At 37.9% G+C, this 17892-nt stretch overlaps 1 protein-coding gene across 6 annotated transcripts in view; it reads right to left on the bottom strand.

Annotated features, from left to right (window-relative positions):
• G3bp2 (G3BP stress granule assembly factor 2) overlaps positions 1-17892 on the bottom strand; it is a 90141-nt gene that overhangs the window by 32865 nt on the left and 39384 nt on the right. For 2 of the 6 annotated variants that reach the window (XM_048784836.1, XM_015499288.2), the window contains exon 1: positions 6898-7127. The exons of 1 other annotated variant lie outside the window; for it this stretch is intronic. The gene's annotated coding sequence lies outside the window, so the exon portion shown is untranslated. Of the gene's footprint in view, positions 1-6703; positions 6857-6897; positions 7128-17892 lie in introns of those variants that run through there. 3 more of the 6 variants (XM_015499291.2, XM_015499292.2, XM_015499289.2) reach the window with 2 other exon arrangements.

Here is a 17892-nt window from a genome sequence, read left to right as displayed (position 1 = left end):
GTTAAGTTAGAAATGAGAGTTTTGTGATCAATTAAAGGTCCAAATAAATTAAGTATAGCAGGTTATCACGAATAATTTTTCTTTATTTCTTTTAGTCCTTGGGATTGAACCCAGGGCTTCACACATTTGGAAAGTGCTCTACCACAGAGTTATATCTCCAGTCCTTTTTTAAAATTTTATTTTGAGACAGTGTTGCTAAATTACCCAGGCAAGCCTTGAATTTTCAATCCTCCTGCCTCTGCAGCTCAGATTATAGGATTGTGCCACCAAGACCAGTTTAATAATTTTTAGAACTTTTTAAGATAACTATACTTGAGAAATTAAGCATTACAATAGACTCCCACATACACAGTCAATCTATCTGCAAGGGCATCGAGGTAACTTATGTAGTTTTTTTCAATAAAATGACTCTGAAATACCCAACATTCATAGAAAAAAAAATAAAAATAAATTTGACCTATATTGTGTACCATGTATCAAAATTAACTGGAAATGGACCACAGACCTCAATTAAAACCTAAAACTCTAGCTTTTAGAAGAAAACACAGGAGAAAGTCACTGTTACTGGAAGATTTTTCATAAGACACAAAAAACACAAAAGAAAAAAAAACATGACTTGAACTTTCATTAAAATTTAAAACTGCCCATTTAAAGACATCATTAAGATTGATGTATGTACATTCCATGTATGTATTATGTCAAAATACATTCTGCTGTCATGTATGACTAAAAAAAAAAATAAAGACATCATTAAGAATGTAGGGTACATGCCTATAATCCCAGAAATTTGGGAAGCTGGGGAAGAAGAATCTCAAGTTGGAGGCCAGCCTCAGCATCTTAGTGATGAGACCCTTTCAAAATAAAAAATTGAAAAAGGCTCAGAAGGGNAAAAAAAAAAAAAAAAAAAAAAAAAAAACCACAATGACATAACACATCTGTAATAATGGGTAACATTAAAAAATCTAAAATCACCAATAACTGGAAGGATGGAGAATAACTGGTAAAAAAGGAAAATAGATATGCTTGAAAGAACAACATGACAGTGTCTTAAAAAATTAAACATACACACACCACATTAAGCAGTAATCCCATGCCAATGTATTTACCTAAGAAAAATGAAAGCATTTTGTCCATAAAATAATCTTTGTATTATTTGTTGTAGCTTATTAATAAACACCCTCAAGCTACAAACAAACCAAATGTCCTCTAGCCGGGTGAATGAATGAACAATTCTAGTAAATCCCAAAATCAAATAATACAATATAGAAAGGAATGGAGACGTGCAAGAACATGAATTAAGTTTCAAAAGCATTACTCTAAGCTAAAGAAACCAGACACAAAAGACTAACATTCTACTTATAATGACATTCTATAAAAGGCAAAACTTTTACAGACACATCAGATCAAGAGCAGGAGGTACATGGAAGTTAAAAGACTGTAATAGGGCACAACGGAACTTCTGGGGTGATGGGAATATATTCTAGCTTGATTGTGGTGATGATTTCATGATTGTATGTCTGTCTAAAGCCATACAACTGCACACAAAATTGGTTTTTATTGTTCATAAATTATGCCCCAATTTTTAAAACTTTGCAATACAATTATGGTTCATTAGGTCAATTACTTCTCGGACACTTATGAATATACTACATAACAAGTATTTATACAAAAGAAACATGGTATCCTATAATCAACAATCACAGTATAAAAAGTTTATTTAAAAGACACTATCTTTTATCTATTAGATTTTCAAAAATGAAAATAATTCATAATATTCAGTATTATCAAGGGTGTGGGGGGAAAATAGGCTCTTTCATATATGGTGCTGGTAAAAATATGAGTTGTTACAACTTTTCGGAGACTGTAATTTGACAGTTTAATTCAAATTGATTATGGTATTATGTATTCATTAAAAATATAAAAACGGGCATGGTGGCACACATCTGTCATCCCAACCAATCAGGAAAGCTAGCTGAGCAGGAGGATTACAAGGCTGAGACAAGGCTGAGGCAAGCCTGGGCAACTTAGCCAGACCCTGTCTCAAAATAAAATAAAGAGGGCCAGGGATGTAGCTCACTGATAGAGTGCTTGCATTACATGCACAAAGCATTCTATCCCTAGTACTGCCCCAAAAAGAAAAGAATTGTAACTGTAGAAAACAATGTCCACAAAACTTAATAATCATAAATTGTAGAACAATGATATGAATCTTGTCTTTTGAAAAATGTATGGTATGGAAACAACTGAGTTAAAGGCGTGGGGAGGGAAGTCTACATATATTGCTGTCTGCTACAAAAAGCATAATGTTAAATTTGTAAGTTTTAAAATCATATCTCTAAATTCTCATTCCACTCCTAATAACCAGCTAACATATGCATGTTACTAGTTCGAAATATTTTCCTAGGATAAAAATGTAAAAACAAAAGTGTGAAAACCCAGGCTGGGGCAGAGCACTTCTTTTTTTTTTTTAACACATTAGTTCTTATTTTCCAAATCTACCTCATTTTTTTTAACTTATTTATTTATTTTATGTGGTGCTGAGGATTGAACCCAGTGCCTCACATGTGCAAGGCAAGTGCCCTACCACTGAGCCACAACCTCAGCTCCCCCAACTTCTTTAATAAGAATCCTGTGGCNCTCAGCTCCCCACCCCCCCCCACCCCGGGGGCAGAGGACTTTATGCATGAGACCTTAAGGTCTCATTGCTAACATGGCAGAAAAAAAGAAGTGTGAAAATTCATTTAGCACTACAGTAAAATTAACAAGTATTCATTACCATTATGCCAACATTAGTGACAATATATCTGACAAAATATTATTTAATGCTAAGTCTGAGTGTATTTACAATGCTACTAATTGAAAATTAAATTTAGGAAATGGAAATGGTGGAACATACTAAAAACACCATACCAGAATTAAAAATGATCAGTTATATAGAAAAATAAAAGGAAAATTTACTCCTAGATCCTAAAAGCACTCTTCACTTTAATGCTTCTAAATGATAAACTGTGGAAACATCAGTATAATGGTTCACATGTCAAAGACTACAGAACCATAACACAAAAACATTGAAAAAAAAGAAATATTTACAACCAAGGTTAGGATTTCAATCATGTAAAAGCAATGTGGGCAAAAGAATGAAAATTAATTTAAATTCACTAAAGATAGCAAAATAACCATCAGAACAGATTATAACAGAAAGGCAACATAATCTAAGAAAAATAAATTTGTATTCCGTCAATTCTTATTAGTTACCAGGACCTCTGAAACAGCTTCTCTCCATGTTTTTATTAAAGGATTTCTCCACAACAATACAGTATAAAATGGCTACGTCTTCAGGAAATCTAATTTTAACTGTTATCTTCAAATACCTGGCCACAACTTTTAAAGTTTCAGATTTCAGAGCATTCCAGCTTTTGAATTAGAGGTGTTCAACTGGTGAAAACTATGCAAATACTCCAAACTCTCAATACCCCGAAATCTGAGTACTTCTGGTCCCAAGCATTTCAGATAAGGCACATTCAACCTTTGTAAGCATCAAAACAATCAAAAATTCACTCACTACAAATTACCTGCATGAAAAGTTCAAGTCATTCTTTGGTGGCTATTTCAAAACAAAGACTGCTAAGAAGAAACCACATATCACATTTCCTTTTTTTTTTTTTTTTTTAAGTCTAATAATCCAAATGAAATGACATATATAAAAGAAAAAACTAGAAATATAAGCTTTCAGCCCTGAAAGATTGCATGTATTACATCTTGCTTCTTATAGAAAGAATATTTCTAATAACAGGTTGCATTTCTCTTTACCAGAAATTGTGTTTTCTAAGGATATACCAGTGGCAGGACCCACTTACCTCCACTATAGGATGCTTACTCCTATTTTCCCTGGAGTCTGACTATCTGGACTCACAGAGATCAGGTCAATGCCTATTCTCACTGAGTCAAGGACTATACATACCTATTTTTCAACTGTCTGTCCCATATTAATACTGCAACTTTCTAAAATTCCTAATGGTCTTTGTTAAAAGTGACCTTAACAATCAAAGTACTATACCTTTTTAAAGCAGTGACCTCCAATTTGTTGTGGCAGAACACGAAAGGGCTAAAAATTATAGTAATAAAAATAAATAACAAAGGGAAGTTATGGATTAACCCTCTTTTAGGCTCCAAAGGTGAGGGAGTAAGTTTTGATATTCAGAAGCTACTGAAGTAGCTAAACATCAAGAAATGGAAATGTTTGCAAAATAAAAGCAATGTGTTTATATTATGCATTAAAATTTAACAAGTAACCTGTATGTTCCTTTATTTCTTTGAAATAGGTAGGTACCTTAGTTATAGATACAAGAAAAAGGATGTGAAATAGGGTCTCCTGCCTCTAGTGATGTTTTGATGACACCTAATTAAGAACATCTGGTTTGAAAGAACAGCCAAAGGACCAAGAACACAAAAAAAATTAATTTTAAAAAGCCAACTCTCAAAATTATTTGGAACTGGTTAGGAGGAGTAAAAATCAAAGGAATAGGACAATAATGGAATAGGAAGTATAAAAGTCATTCCAAACATACCTACTACGGTATGAGAATAGGCTTCTATCCCAGCACAGTGGCACATACCTGTATTCCCAGCAGCTCGGGAGGCTGAGGCAGGAGGATCACAAGTTCAAAGTCAGCCTCACCAACAGTGAGACACCAAGCAACTCAATGAGACCCTGTCTCTAAATAAAAATACAAAATAGAGCTAGGGATATGGCTCAGTGGTTGAGTGCCCCTGAATTCAATCCCCAGTACCATCCCCCCTCAAAAAAAAAAGGGTTTCTACTCAAAAATTTAAGTTCAGAAGTAATCCTCAAATTTGTACCTTTCAAAAGAAAAGGGGTCACTGTTTTCATAGCCATTCAGCATAAAATATGTAAAAAAGTCTTTTTAAATCAATTTAGAAAATAGAATTCTGCAAGATAAATAAGCTGTTTAGAATCTAAAACCACTATTTGTATTTATAAATTTCCAGTTAACTGATTCTGAAATTTTGATTTTTAATCTCTCATAAATCAAATATGTATTACAAATGTTTCCTGCTACCAACAAACCAACAATTTCTTTAAACCAGAAGTTGCCTACTGACAATTCAACTCTTCAGGTTCTAAGTAAACACTTAAATTAATGTCTAGTTGACTATTCAATGACTTTTCTTCTTCCTTATCTGCTATTTCTGATCCCTATCCACTCCACAAGCATTCTGGTTCACTCCATTCCTAGTGCTTTTCTTGATGTTTGCTCTCCACCATTCACATTTCAACCCCGAATATTCAACAACTTAAAACATTACAAGTCTGAGACAGTAAGCAATCCATCTGAGGTATTCACTGTCCCTACAAATCCTTGATAATTTTTCAGAATTAAATAACTTGTTGAGTTTAAGTCATTAACAAAAGAACACAAATGACTAATACTAAAAATTTAAGAAAACGTATGGTAATATTGCCAAGACAACACATAATTCAATCCTTAAAGTTCCAACTGATCAAACCTCCTTAAGATCAAGAGTTTTGGATATCAAAAGGTATACTGGATTTGGCAAGTCCAAATGTTTACTTAGAAACTTTGTTCACAAGCCTAAGACTATATTAACTGCCAAATATGGAGATGGACAAGGATTTACCATCATCTCCCATTCTAGTAGACTGTGTTCCCTTAATTGCTGTTAATGGTTCCTAGATCAGGTACTTGCAATTCTAACGTTTGAAAGACTAGAATGAGGTATTGTGCCTTTAACCTAAAACCAGTATTTTAACCCAAGTTAATGTCAATCACATTTCGGGAAATAATGGGACAACTTTCCTATTACAGCTTAAGTGCACGTGCAAAAGCACCTTGCCAAAATTCCGTTAAAAATCTAGTTACATCTTGGAGGAAAATCGATCTATGCGGAAAATTGTAGACGCGAATCTATATTCGCCCCAAAGCAGCATAGGGCCATCCTAAGAAATGTGCTTTTAGGGACGCAGGAAAAATTCGATCTGATTCCACTAACAAAATTCACAATCTAGGGAAGCTTAACTTCCCCTCCGTCCCCCTTGCTCCACGGGGGGGGGGGGGGGAAGTGGAAGGAGAGAAACCCATTCCCAAAAACACCCAAATTTCTACTCCTGGGTCAACAGAGGATCCTCTGCATAACAAGGGGACGAAGAAGGCACGCGTTAAGACCCTAGTATCCGAACGCGTTCGGAATAAACCCGAAGGGAGCGGGGGTGTCATAGACGCCGGAACACTAAGCTCCGGGCAAGCGAAGCGGCGGCTGCCTTCAAACCGGGATTCTGTTTCCTTGCACAGAAATGGTGCCCGGAGGCCGCTACTTTCGCATCTGCGTCGCTTCTGCCTCCGCCGACACAGCCTCTTTTCCCCTCCCCCACGGGCGGGGCGGCGACAGCGTCCCCACTCCGAAGCAACCAGGAATAAGAGGCGCAAATGACTCGGAGACAAGGCTGGTGGCCTCCCCACCTCACAACATCATCTCTAGAAAGCCCACTCCCCCGTTTCCCGCATTAAGCTTTCATCGCTCCTTCGGGAGTTGCTGAGTCCCTCTGACCACCTCGCCATCTCATCCCTACACCAAATCCTAGCCCCACCTGTGCCCTCGGAGACCTCCGTCCGCACCACGCGCACTGGTCACCTTCCTTCCTACAAGGCCTCCCATTCCTCACCTTTTGAGGAAAGGCTTGGGTTCTCTCACGCACACACCGCAGCGTAGGCAGCCGGTAAGAACAATGTCTCTCTCTGCCGCAACACCTCGGACACCAGAGCTTACACACTGGACGTTGCCTCGAGCCGCGGAGCGCGAAGGAAATGTCCCCTTCCGACCACCACACCGACCTCCCCTCCCGGCCCCCGTACACACCTCCAACCAACAGCGGCGGCGGGTACGTCGCGCGGAGGTGAGCAGGAGAGTAGCCGAGGATCGGCTGCAGCGGATTCTTCTCGCTCGCTGCCTCCTCCCCAGGACAAACCAGAAGCCTCGGAAGCCGGAGAACCGCGAGATCGCTTCCCTCACAACCACCTCTTCCCGGGCGCCAGACGCTGCGGCGAACGACAAGGAACACGGACGTCCCGCCCCCTTTGCCACCGCCCCCTCTTATTGTTTTACCCCTGCCGAAAGGGCCAGGGAACCCCCCAGCACAGCGTCAGCCAATCACACATCTCCTTGGTGAGCCGGACCCAACCTTCTCGCGTCCCTCTGCGGAGCAGGCGCAGTACGCCGCCGCGCTCGCGTACCCTGGCGCCCGGAAAGCCGGGGAACCGGAACCGGCCTAAAGCCGGGGCGAGAGTCCGCTGATTTGACGTCACAAGGAGGCCGCTTTCTCCTGCGTTGGGGCTCCAGCCTCTCGGCCCTTCTTCCAGATGGCGCGAACAACAGCTGGTTCCCTGCGGCGCTATGTCTTGCAGATTTATATTCCTGGTCCCTTTAGTAATGTTAATACGGAGGGAATTTAGTAATCTCTCTGAACTAGGTGTTTTCAGTTTGCTGCTCTAGAGGAGCTTTAAGTCGATCCTGTGGTTTCAGCTGTTTATACACAAAACTCATTTATTAATACATTCTAGGAAATAGAAGGTCATATCCTAATAGTTCAAAACAATTTTAAGTTGCAAGCCTACTAAGTGCTAGGCCCTGGGGTACTGGAAAAATGTGACATGGTCTCTACAGAAAGAAAAAGACTGTTTCTTTGTCCATTATGTATTTATGCATAGCTAAGTACATATTAAGCATTTTATGGTATTAAGGCTAAAAGGTTTGAAATCCCAGGAAATATTAAGATTACAATCTTGTCCCACCTCTAGGACCAGACTTGCCCCCAGGACTTAACGATGGACAATGACTCCTGGTTTTGATTACTGGAAATAACCAAATCTTTAAAGATGCCACTTTATCCCTTTCTGGAAACTTATTTTCAGAGAACCTCGGGACAGCGGAAGAATTTTGGAATGCAGAGAAGCAAAAAAGGCGATTAAGAAAGAAATAACATTAATGCCTACGTACCAAACATGATGCAAACATACACATTTCATCAATTTTTCTTAACAATCCTAAAAGGATGATTTTAACTTAATTTACAAATGTAAAAACAGGTGCACAAAAGCAATACCAACTTTGGGGCCTCCAAAATCTACAATGGCTTTATTTTATATTACTTAATATTTTTGTTGTGTGCAAAATATATGGGCAAACCATCACTTTTATTAGCATCTCAATCAAGTAGAAAACTCTTGGAATAGACAATGGTGGCTTGGACTACTAGAAGTACTAATAGTGATGTGAAGTGTTTAATCCAGAACAAATTAAGGTAGAGGCTACAGACTTCACTGACATTGGCTGTGTGGTATCAGAAAAGAGGGTATTCAAGGATGATTTAAAAGTTTTCAGCCTGAGTAACTAAATGAATCCCATTTATACTGGCTTCCCTGCCTAGTCTTTGGGAATTGGGTTGCTTCATGGAGGTTATTGAGATATTCCTTAAAGCATAATACATTACATGCAGATTACCTTTTAAATAAAAAGCACAGTTCTAATTACTATTTTTATGCCCACTTAACAGATAAGGAAATTGAGGCTGGGGGTGTCAAGTAACTTACCCAAAGACACACAGCTACTATTTCAAACACAAGCAATCAACCTTCATAGTCCATGTTCTTAACCATAAGCTACACAGAACATTTCTACTGTATTAATTACCATATTTTCTTATCTTCTCTACTGCTGACTAGCATTTTAATTGTTTCAAGTTTGGTACTCATGTGTAATGCTGTTATAAATATTCACCATGTACTCTGGTACAGTGATTCTCAGAACTTATAGTGCATCAGAATCACCTGGAGTGTTTGTTAAAACATGCCTCTCAGAGTTTCTGATTCAGCAGGTCTGTGCTAAAACCTGGTAATTTGCATTTCTCACAAGTTCTCAGGTGATGTTGCTACTGCTGCTCTAGAGGTTGGCAAACTTTGCTGTAAAGGACCAGAGAGTAAATATTTTAGGTTTTGAGAGACACCTGTGGTGTGGTCTTTGTTTCATATCCTGATCCACACCCCTTTATAAACCTTTTTCAAATGCAAGAAACTTTCTTAGCTTAGCTCTAGGGCTATACAAAAGCAGGCTCAAACAACCCCTAGTTTAGGGTCTACACCAAAAAGTGAATTGACTGGGAAAAAGAAGATTCAGCTATCTTCAGTTTTAGTAAGTAACTCTAACCTATTCTCCTAAGTAGTCCTCTGAATACCTCTGATAGTACTGATAGCCTCTTCCCAGGTTCAGGCTCCTTTCAACATTTTAGGATGATTGCAGTAGCTGCTTAATTAACCTTCCTGCCTCTCAAAATAACCTCCAGGAAGCAACCCAATTCCCAAAGACTAGCCAGGGAAGCCAGTATTAATGGGATTTATTTAGTCACTCAGGCTGAAAACTTTTAAATCATCCTTGAATACCCTCTTTTCTGATACCACACAGCCAATGTCAGTGAAGTCTGTAGCCTCTACCTTCATTAAGTCTGGATTAAACACTTCACATCACTATTAGTGCTACTAGTAGTCCAAGCCACCATTGTCTATTCCAAGAGTTTTCTACGTGATTGAGATGCTTTCAATTTTGTTTCATTGTCGTCCATCTCCCTCACAAGAGCCAGATCCTTTACAGCAGTAAATCAGATGAGATCCCCAAAATCTTCCAAGGGCAATACAAATATCAAGTACTTACCATGGCCTACCAGCCTACCTCATCTAATCCTTACCCATTACTTTCACCTCTCTTCTTACCACTATTCCTCTTATACCATTCCAGCTCCTCCTCTGACATTCCAATTACATTCCCACCTCAAGGCTTTAAATGAACCTTTAGCAAAAGCCTGAGAAAAATCAAAGCATTTTAGACCCACTGATTTCCTCCAGTACCCATATTAAAATATCTTAAGAACTGGGAGTATAGCTGAGTGGTAGAGCACTTCCCTAGCATACATGAGGACCTGGGTTCAATCCCTAGCATTGCAAAAAAGAAAAAAGAAAAAAAAAAAAATCTCGCTCAAGCCTTCTAAAGGTGAGTTAGATATGAGTTCCCCTTATATAAAATCCTTAAAATTTCAATTAACTTCACACTACTTAAATCATCTATTAGCTTGTCTATATTCTGTAATTATTTTGCATTCTCTCTTAGAGTTCATAAATTCTCATTTTTATAAAAATATAAGCTAAACAACAGTCTATAGGTTCTCTGTTGTCAGATGTCTAGTTAGTAATAGCTTAGAAGAGTCTTTAAAATCATTCAGTAGCCACCACTGAATGACACAACATCAAGCATAAAGGCTCAGGATGGGCAAAAGTAATGGAAATATAGTATCCTCAGAGAATTGGGAAAGATGGAGAGAAGCAGCAATATGGGAGGAGAGAAGAAACAAACACAAAAAACAAGGAGAGACAGAAAGGGAGAGGCAGAGAAAGGCAACAGGGAAACAATTAGAATAAAAGGTACTGTTAAGTGATAGTACATTAGAAACACTGACTAGTACTTTTTGAATTTATCATTTAATATCTGATAACCCTTCTTGCCCTCTACACACATATACATCCCAGTAAGTCTCAAGAAGGAAGAATTCTCTTGGCCTCTTGGATTCAGCACCTGTTATGGTCACACTGAAAATGCTCTATATAGGCTGGGGATGTGGCTCAATCGGTAGCACCCCCACCTGGCATGCGTGCGGCTCAGGTTCGATCCTCAACACCACATACACACAAAAGATGTTGCGTCCGCCGAAAACTGAAAAATAAATATTAAAAAAATTCTCTCTCTAAAAAAAAAAAGAAAAGAAAATGCTCTATATGCACATGATGGCTTGTCTGACCACTGTGGGAGAACAGAGAGAAAGCAGTTGTTTCTCCTGAGCTTTGAGTATTTTTAATGTTTTGGCTCTAATTTCCAGAACAGTATATGATGTGTTTATTGTTATTCTTTCTTGATTAATACTTTTTTTTTTTTAAGGCTGTGGATTTTCCCTTCCCAATACTTTAGGTCAAATCCCGTAGATTTTATTCACTATTGTTTTCTAAACAGATTGCAAATGTAGTTAGAGTTCTTTGATTCAGTTATTATTTAAAGAGAGTTAATGGAGAGTAACTAAACATTTTGATTTTTAAATTTAAAGATTCTATTTTGCTTGTTAATTTTAATGCATTTTGAGCCATGAGTGCAGCCTACTTGTTATGCTTTTTGGAATTTGCTAAGATTTTTCATGTAACCAAATATAGGTACAACTTTTTTAAGTTGTTCATAAAACTCTAGTACATTACAATCACCTTCTTTCATTTTTCCCTTCCTAATAGTTTTTGCATTAGACATTTTTATTTTTCTATTTGAAATAAATTCATAGATCCTGAAAAGTTGCAAAAAGAGTTTTTAAAAATCCCATACCTTTCACCAAGCCTTCCTCAAATGTTAATATGTATTATATTTACTTTATCATTATCTTTTTTTCTCTATCTCTCAGTAAGCTGCCAATTCCCTAAGTTCTTTGTATTTCCACTGTCTCATCCTGTACCTAGTACTGTGCTTGATATATTGGCGCTCAATGGTAATTACTGAATGAGAGAATCCAGGAGTTTCAAAGAAACCCATGGGCACTCTGCCAGACAACTAGTGAATTGCCATGTGACTTCTATCCATAAAAAAGAATCCAGACAACACTGTATTTCACAACTAGAAGAGATCTGATTTCAAAAAAATTTATGACATGATGTACCTTTACTCCTAAACACTTCAGTGTGTTTCTTAAAAGATAAAAGTATTCTCTTATGTAAATACAACATAATTATCAAAATTAGGTATTAACATTAATTAATATAAGAGATTCAAATTTCATCAATTGTTCAAATAATATACTTTATAAGAAAAAAATTTTAATTTATTCTCTTTTCAGGATACAATTCAGGATTACAAATAATATTTACTTATCATGTCACCTTAGTCTTGTGTCATCTGTTTCTCCATCTTTTTCTTTCATGACTTCAACATTTTAAAGATTACAGGAAAATTACTGTGAAGAATTCCCTTAAGTGTGACACATTCTGGTGTTTCCTTATATCTAGGTTATTTTTAACAATACCAGAGAAGCACTGTTATGTTCTTCTCAGCGCATCATATCAGAGGCACAGGGTGTCCATTTGCCCCCTCTGTAGTGATGTTAGCTTTCTTTACTTGGTTAATGTCTTGTCTGCCAGGATTCTCCAGTGTAAAGTTACTACTATTTTCCTCTCTGTAATTAATAATTATCTTGTGTGGAGTAATACTTTGAGACTGTGTTCACCCATCCATTTAAAAATATCCATGTATAATTCTTGCTTGAATCAAATTTGCTATAATGGCTGCCAAATTGTGATTTTTCTAATTCCATCATTCTTCCTACATTTATTAGCTGGAATTATACTATAAGAGAGACCTCTCCTTTTTTCCCATTTTATCATTATTTATATCAGTGTGAACTGATAGGTTCCTGTGTCATAACTTGTTGCTATCGGTATTTATTTTCCTGCTCAAATTGTCCTTGATTTGGCCAGTGGAAGCTCCAATCAAGTCGGTTCTCTTGTTTGGTACTTTAAAATTTTACATTATTTGACAGATAAAAATGAATTATATCTGTTTTATTTATTTTTTATTTTTTTTTAATATTTATTTTTTAGTTCTCGGCGGACACAACATCTTTGTTGGTATGTGGTGCTGAGGATCGAACCCGGGCCGCACGCATGCCAGGCGAGCGTGCTACCACTTGAGCCACATCCCCAGCCCCATATATTTGTTTTAAAAGTGGTTAAAAAGTAACAAAAGTCTAAGACAATGGCAAGGAGAAAAGAAATTTGAGAACTATATGGGACAAAAAATGTGATGACTAAGTAGATATAGGAAATATGAGAGAAATCTAGGATAGAATCCTTTGCAAGTTTTGTTCTAGGTAACAGAACTGTCATAAATGACACTTATTGAGAAGGTGGACACAATTTTGGTGAATGTTCTTCCAAATGTTTCCTTATCCACATTCTTGTATAAAATAAATAAAATAATATCCGGCTACTTCATTCAGTACTTTCTGATCTAAAGCCATCTTTGAACAGTCTCTTTGCTGGGTATGGTTGCACATACCTGTAATACCAGCTACTTGGGAAGCTTCAGCAGGAGGATTACAAGTTTGAGGCTGACCTGAGCAATGTAGTGAGACTCTGTCTCAAAATAAAAATTAAGGGCTGGGGATGTGGCTCAAGCGGTAGCGCGCTCCCCTGGCATGCCTGCTGCCCAGGTTCGATCCTCAGCACCACATACAAACAAAGATGTTGTGTCCGCCAAAAACTAAAAAATAAATATTAAAATTCTCTCTCTCTTCTCTCTCTCTCACTCTCTCTTTAAAAAAAATAATAAAATAAAAATTAAAAAAGGCTGGGGATGTGGCACAGTGGCAAAAGCATCCCTGAGTTGTTCAATCCTCAGTACCAAAAAAAAAAAAAAAAGAAAATGAAAATGTACTGGCCAAATTATATTGTGTATTGTGTGCACATACAAATATGTAACAACAAATCCCATCAGTATGTATAACTATAATGCACCATTAAAAGTGTGCAGAATTTTTTTAATTAAAAAGTTGAAAACAAAATAAAATGTATCCTGTCACTCATTAGCAAATTAATTATTTTTCCAGTGTTGGGAATCAAACTAGAGCTTTCATACATGTTAGACAAGCACTCTACAACTGAGCTCTAGCCCCAATCCAGCAAATGAAGGTTTTAAAAGAGTAACATTACTAGAATTATATTTTCTTATTCCTGATTTTTATTTTCTCAGCTTAAAGTACTTATCTGACATTTTAATTTATAAAGCCTTTTTTCTCTATACCCTCTCATTTGATCTTTTTCAAGTTTCATAAATCTTTTTTTAAATATATATATTAGTTGTAGATAGACACAATATCTTTATTTCTAGTTATTTATATGTGGTGCTGAGGATCGAACCCAGGGCCCCACGTTTGCAAGGCAAGCACTCCACCACTGAGCTACAACCCCAGTCCAAGTTTCCTAAATCTTAAAAGATCAACCAAGTCCATTACCATCACTTTGCTGGTGAAGTAGATGGGGACATGAATGTTTAGGGATTGCATTCCCCACTTAAGTCAGGGTTGAGAAGACTAGGGACTGATTAGGTCATGAGGATACACCCTAATGAATGGCATTAGTGCTCTCACAAAAGGACTTCAGGGAGCCCATTAATGCCTTTGAACTTTTGCAAGATGTCAGGACTCAGCAAGATAGGGTAAAATGGGGACAATAATAATATCTACCTTATTTGGGTACTATTAAGATTAAAAAAGTTAATACCCACAAAACATAACATATGGTAAGTGCTCAATAAAACTGGCACTTACTGTTTGGTCCTTGAATGTGTACACATGGATTGCTTGCAACTGATTCCTTTTCACTGACTGCCCGCTGCTTTGCTGAGGTAACAAATTACCTGTGATAGTATTTTACAGTTTTCAAAACAGTTTGAAACACATTAACTAATTTCAGTTTTACAAGCAATTCACTAAGTGGGAAAGCAGCACAAGGCTAATTTAGTAGTAGCCAATTTAGAAGTAGCCAATTTAGAAAAAGACCCCAGAGTCTACTAACTCATTTCACCATACCACGCTCCTCTGCTAAAGGATGAACTTTCTCTCTAGTCTTTGAACAAGACTTACTGATTGAAAACACATTACTTGAGAATTCCAGGGCTCTCTCTTGGTCTGACTGGCTTCCTTACACAGTTTTTTAATGCACAGAAGAGCCTACTCACATGAATAGGATGAATCCATTCCTTGTAGAATAAGAAAGAAGAAAGCTTATTATGGCCTGAAAAAAGCAAATGTGAATTTCTCCCTACAATCTTTACAATTATTAGCTCTTTATGACTTGAGATATGTCAGTGTCTAAAAGGGTTTTTATTTTCCATTCAGTTATTGTGTATCTGTGAAATATGTCACACATCCAGAAGCATGCATAAAACAGTTGTGCCACCTGCCCATTTATCACTTCTTCAGAATTTAGAGATACTCATAACCAAAAATCAACACACAAAGAATTAGATTATGGGATTACAAGAGTAACTCACCCTGAATTCATGAATTCTAATTGGTTCTATCCAATACTTATCAAGCTATAATAGCTACAATCACCTCAGGCCAAGTGATCTAAGAGATATGGTAATCCTGGACAGTGTAACAACCAAAGATAATGTAAACAATTGAAGAGTCATCTGCCCTGAGTTGCTTGGAGTCCAGAAAATGACTCTGAAAAGAGGAAACATTTCACCAGTGTTTATGTTGCACTGTCCAGGACTGACTATTTTTGTCAGACAAGAATATTCTAGTCATTACTGGGCTGCGGGATGTGTTTAATTCTTCGAGCTGTGCAGTCTTGAGAGATGGCTCAAGTTATCCAACTCTTTCCTCTGATTTAATGCTTACAGGCACTGGGGGTTAGCAGTTATGCTGTTGATTGGAAAGGTCTATCTCCCTTTGTGAAATGGAATTCTGGTGGCTCATTAATCAATCTCCTATGGATTAAGTCAGTGTCAAGGAGTGTCCCTGAGCCAGATGTCCTCATGGGGGAAGGAGGGAGTTTGTACTGAAAGAAGTCAGAGCCAGGGAGCCAGCTTTGTACTTCAATGGAGAAGCATGAAACACAAGGGATCACATTCCATTTTCTTCTTTAAGTAGTTCAGTAACATTTTTCAAATTAGTTCATTTCTCTGACACTTAGTTTCCTTTATGAATAAACAGCCCACTTTAGGGTAGTTGTAAAGATTATTTACAATATTTAGCATGGTGTCTGGTAAAGTATGCATATGTTGTAAAAGTGAGGCAAACTGGGGACATGGTGGTGCATGTTTATAGTCCCAGCACTCAGGAGGCTGAGGCAGGAGAATCCCTTGAGCCCAGGAGTTCAGAGCCAGCTTGGGTGACATAGTAAGACCCCTTCCCATCTCTTAAAAAACAAACTGAGGGCTGGGGATGTGGCTCAAGCGGTAGCGCGCTCGCCTGGCATGCGTGCGGCCCGGGTTTGGTCCTCAGCACCACATACAAACCAAGATGTTGTGTCCACCGATAATTAAAAAAATAAAATATTAAAATTCTCTCTCTCTCTCTCTCTCTCTCTCTCTCTCTCTCCCTCTCCCTCTCCCTCTTTCACTCTCTCTTTAAAAACAAAACAAAACAAAACAAAAACAAACTGAGGCAAACCAACATCAGGGGACCCAACACAGTGCTACATGAAGTCACAGACTTCCTGTCCTTCCATTCCCTCACAAATCTCTTCTTGGATCAAATACTTGGTTGTTTGGCAGAGTGAAGAAACCATCTTCATAGAGTCAAGTTCAGAAGGAGAAAGAAAGGATAAAGTACGTTCAAAAGCAAATTTGTTTCATTAATCTCTTTCAACAAGCAGGCTCTAAAACTTTTTTGCAGGGCTGGGGCTCCTCCAACCCAGGGCCTCACACATGCTAAGCAAGTAGTCTACCACTGAGTCACATCCACAGCCCTGTAAAACCATTTAAGGTAATAAAAAACAAAAAACAAGGACAAAAACCTCTTTACAAAATATTCATCAGCAATCAGAAAACTTAAAAGATGGTAGAGTCACTGTGAAACTACTGATGAGACAAAGAGCTCCATAAAGAAATTATGCAGATGTTAGACACAATGAAACTTGTGGCTTTCTTCTGCCTTCAGGCCAGTTTAGAGCCAAATACAGCCAACCATCCCTCAGGCAGTGTCAGCATCGCCCTATTTCCCATCCACATTTCCAGGTGTAACCACTTCCTCGCAGCGTCCAGTCTAACTAAACCCTGGGTTCTGGCTCCATGATGGCAAACTATTTCTCTGAGCTTTACCTCTGCTGGAAGCATATAAGAGGCTTAGGACTAAGGCGAGAATCTCCCTCAAAATGAAGATGTGGGTTGGATGCAGCCTCACACCCTGTAATTCCAGTTACTGGGAGGCTGGAGCAGGAGAATCGCAAGTTTGAAGTTAGCCTAGGGAACTTAGAGAGAACCTGTCTCAAGGTTTAAAAAAAAAATTTTTTTTTAAAGGCTGGGGATGTAGCCCAGAGTTCAATCCCCAGTACAAAAAAAAAAAAAATCAAGATGTGCCCTATCCTGGTTAGAGCATAAGCCTGGAGATATGTATATGTGTATATATATATACATACATATATACACATATACATATCTCCATACATACATATATACACATATACATATCTCCAGGCATACACACACACAAACACACACATCCCTCCTCCTTCTTGCAGGTTGCCACTCTGACCTGTACCTTGCTGACTCACATTATCTAGGTAAGTCCTGGTTGTAAATTACCTGGCTCTTGGCAGCTGGCTCCAACTGCCAGGAGATTCCAGTTACTTTCCTGTAACTAGCTGGGCTTCCTGCTGGGCCTGCCCCTAACTTCAAACTATGACCTCAAATTCCCCCAAGTTCTGGGTGGTGACCTGAAAATGGAAATGGAACTGAAAGCTATTGACCAAAGGCTTTTTGTATGCAAGAAAGAGGACCTAGATTAAGTGGGTTCATAAGGGCAATGATGCTGGAAGCAAAGGTGTTTTGGTTTTGTTTCTTGTTTTTTTATCTTTATTTTGCCCCCCTCTAAGTAACCGAGAGCTATAGTAAACCCAAGAGACTCTCAGCCACTTTAAGTAGAGAAATAATAAGAGGGCAGAGGGTGGAAACTTTTTTATAAACAAAATCAGGAAAAGAAGGGTAGTTAAATAGTTTCCAAATTTTTCTTTATTTTACTTTTTTACTGGCAATTGAACCCAGGGATACTTT

The sequence above is a fragment of the Marmota marmota genome, unplaced genomic scaffold (genome assembly GCF_001458135.2).
Source record: "Marmota marmota marmota unplaced genomic scaffold, marMar, whole genome shotgun sequence".
Lineage (NCBI taxonomy): Eukaryota > Metazoa > Chordata > Mammalia > Rodentia > Sciuridae > Marmota > Marmota marmota.
The sequence above is the reverse complement of the archived record's forward strand: the minus strand, read 5'-3'. Positions and strand labels throughout refer to the sequence as shown.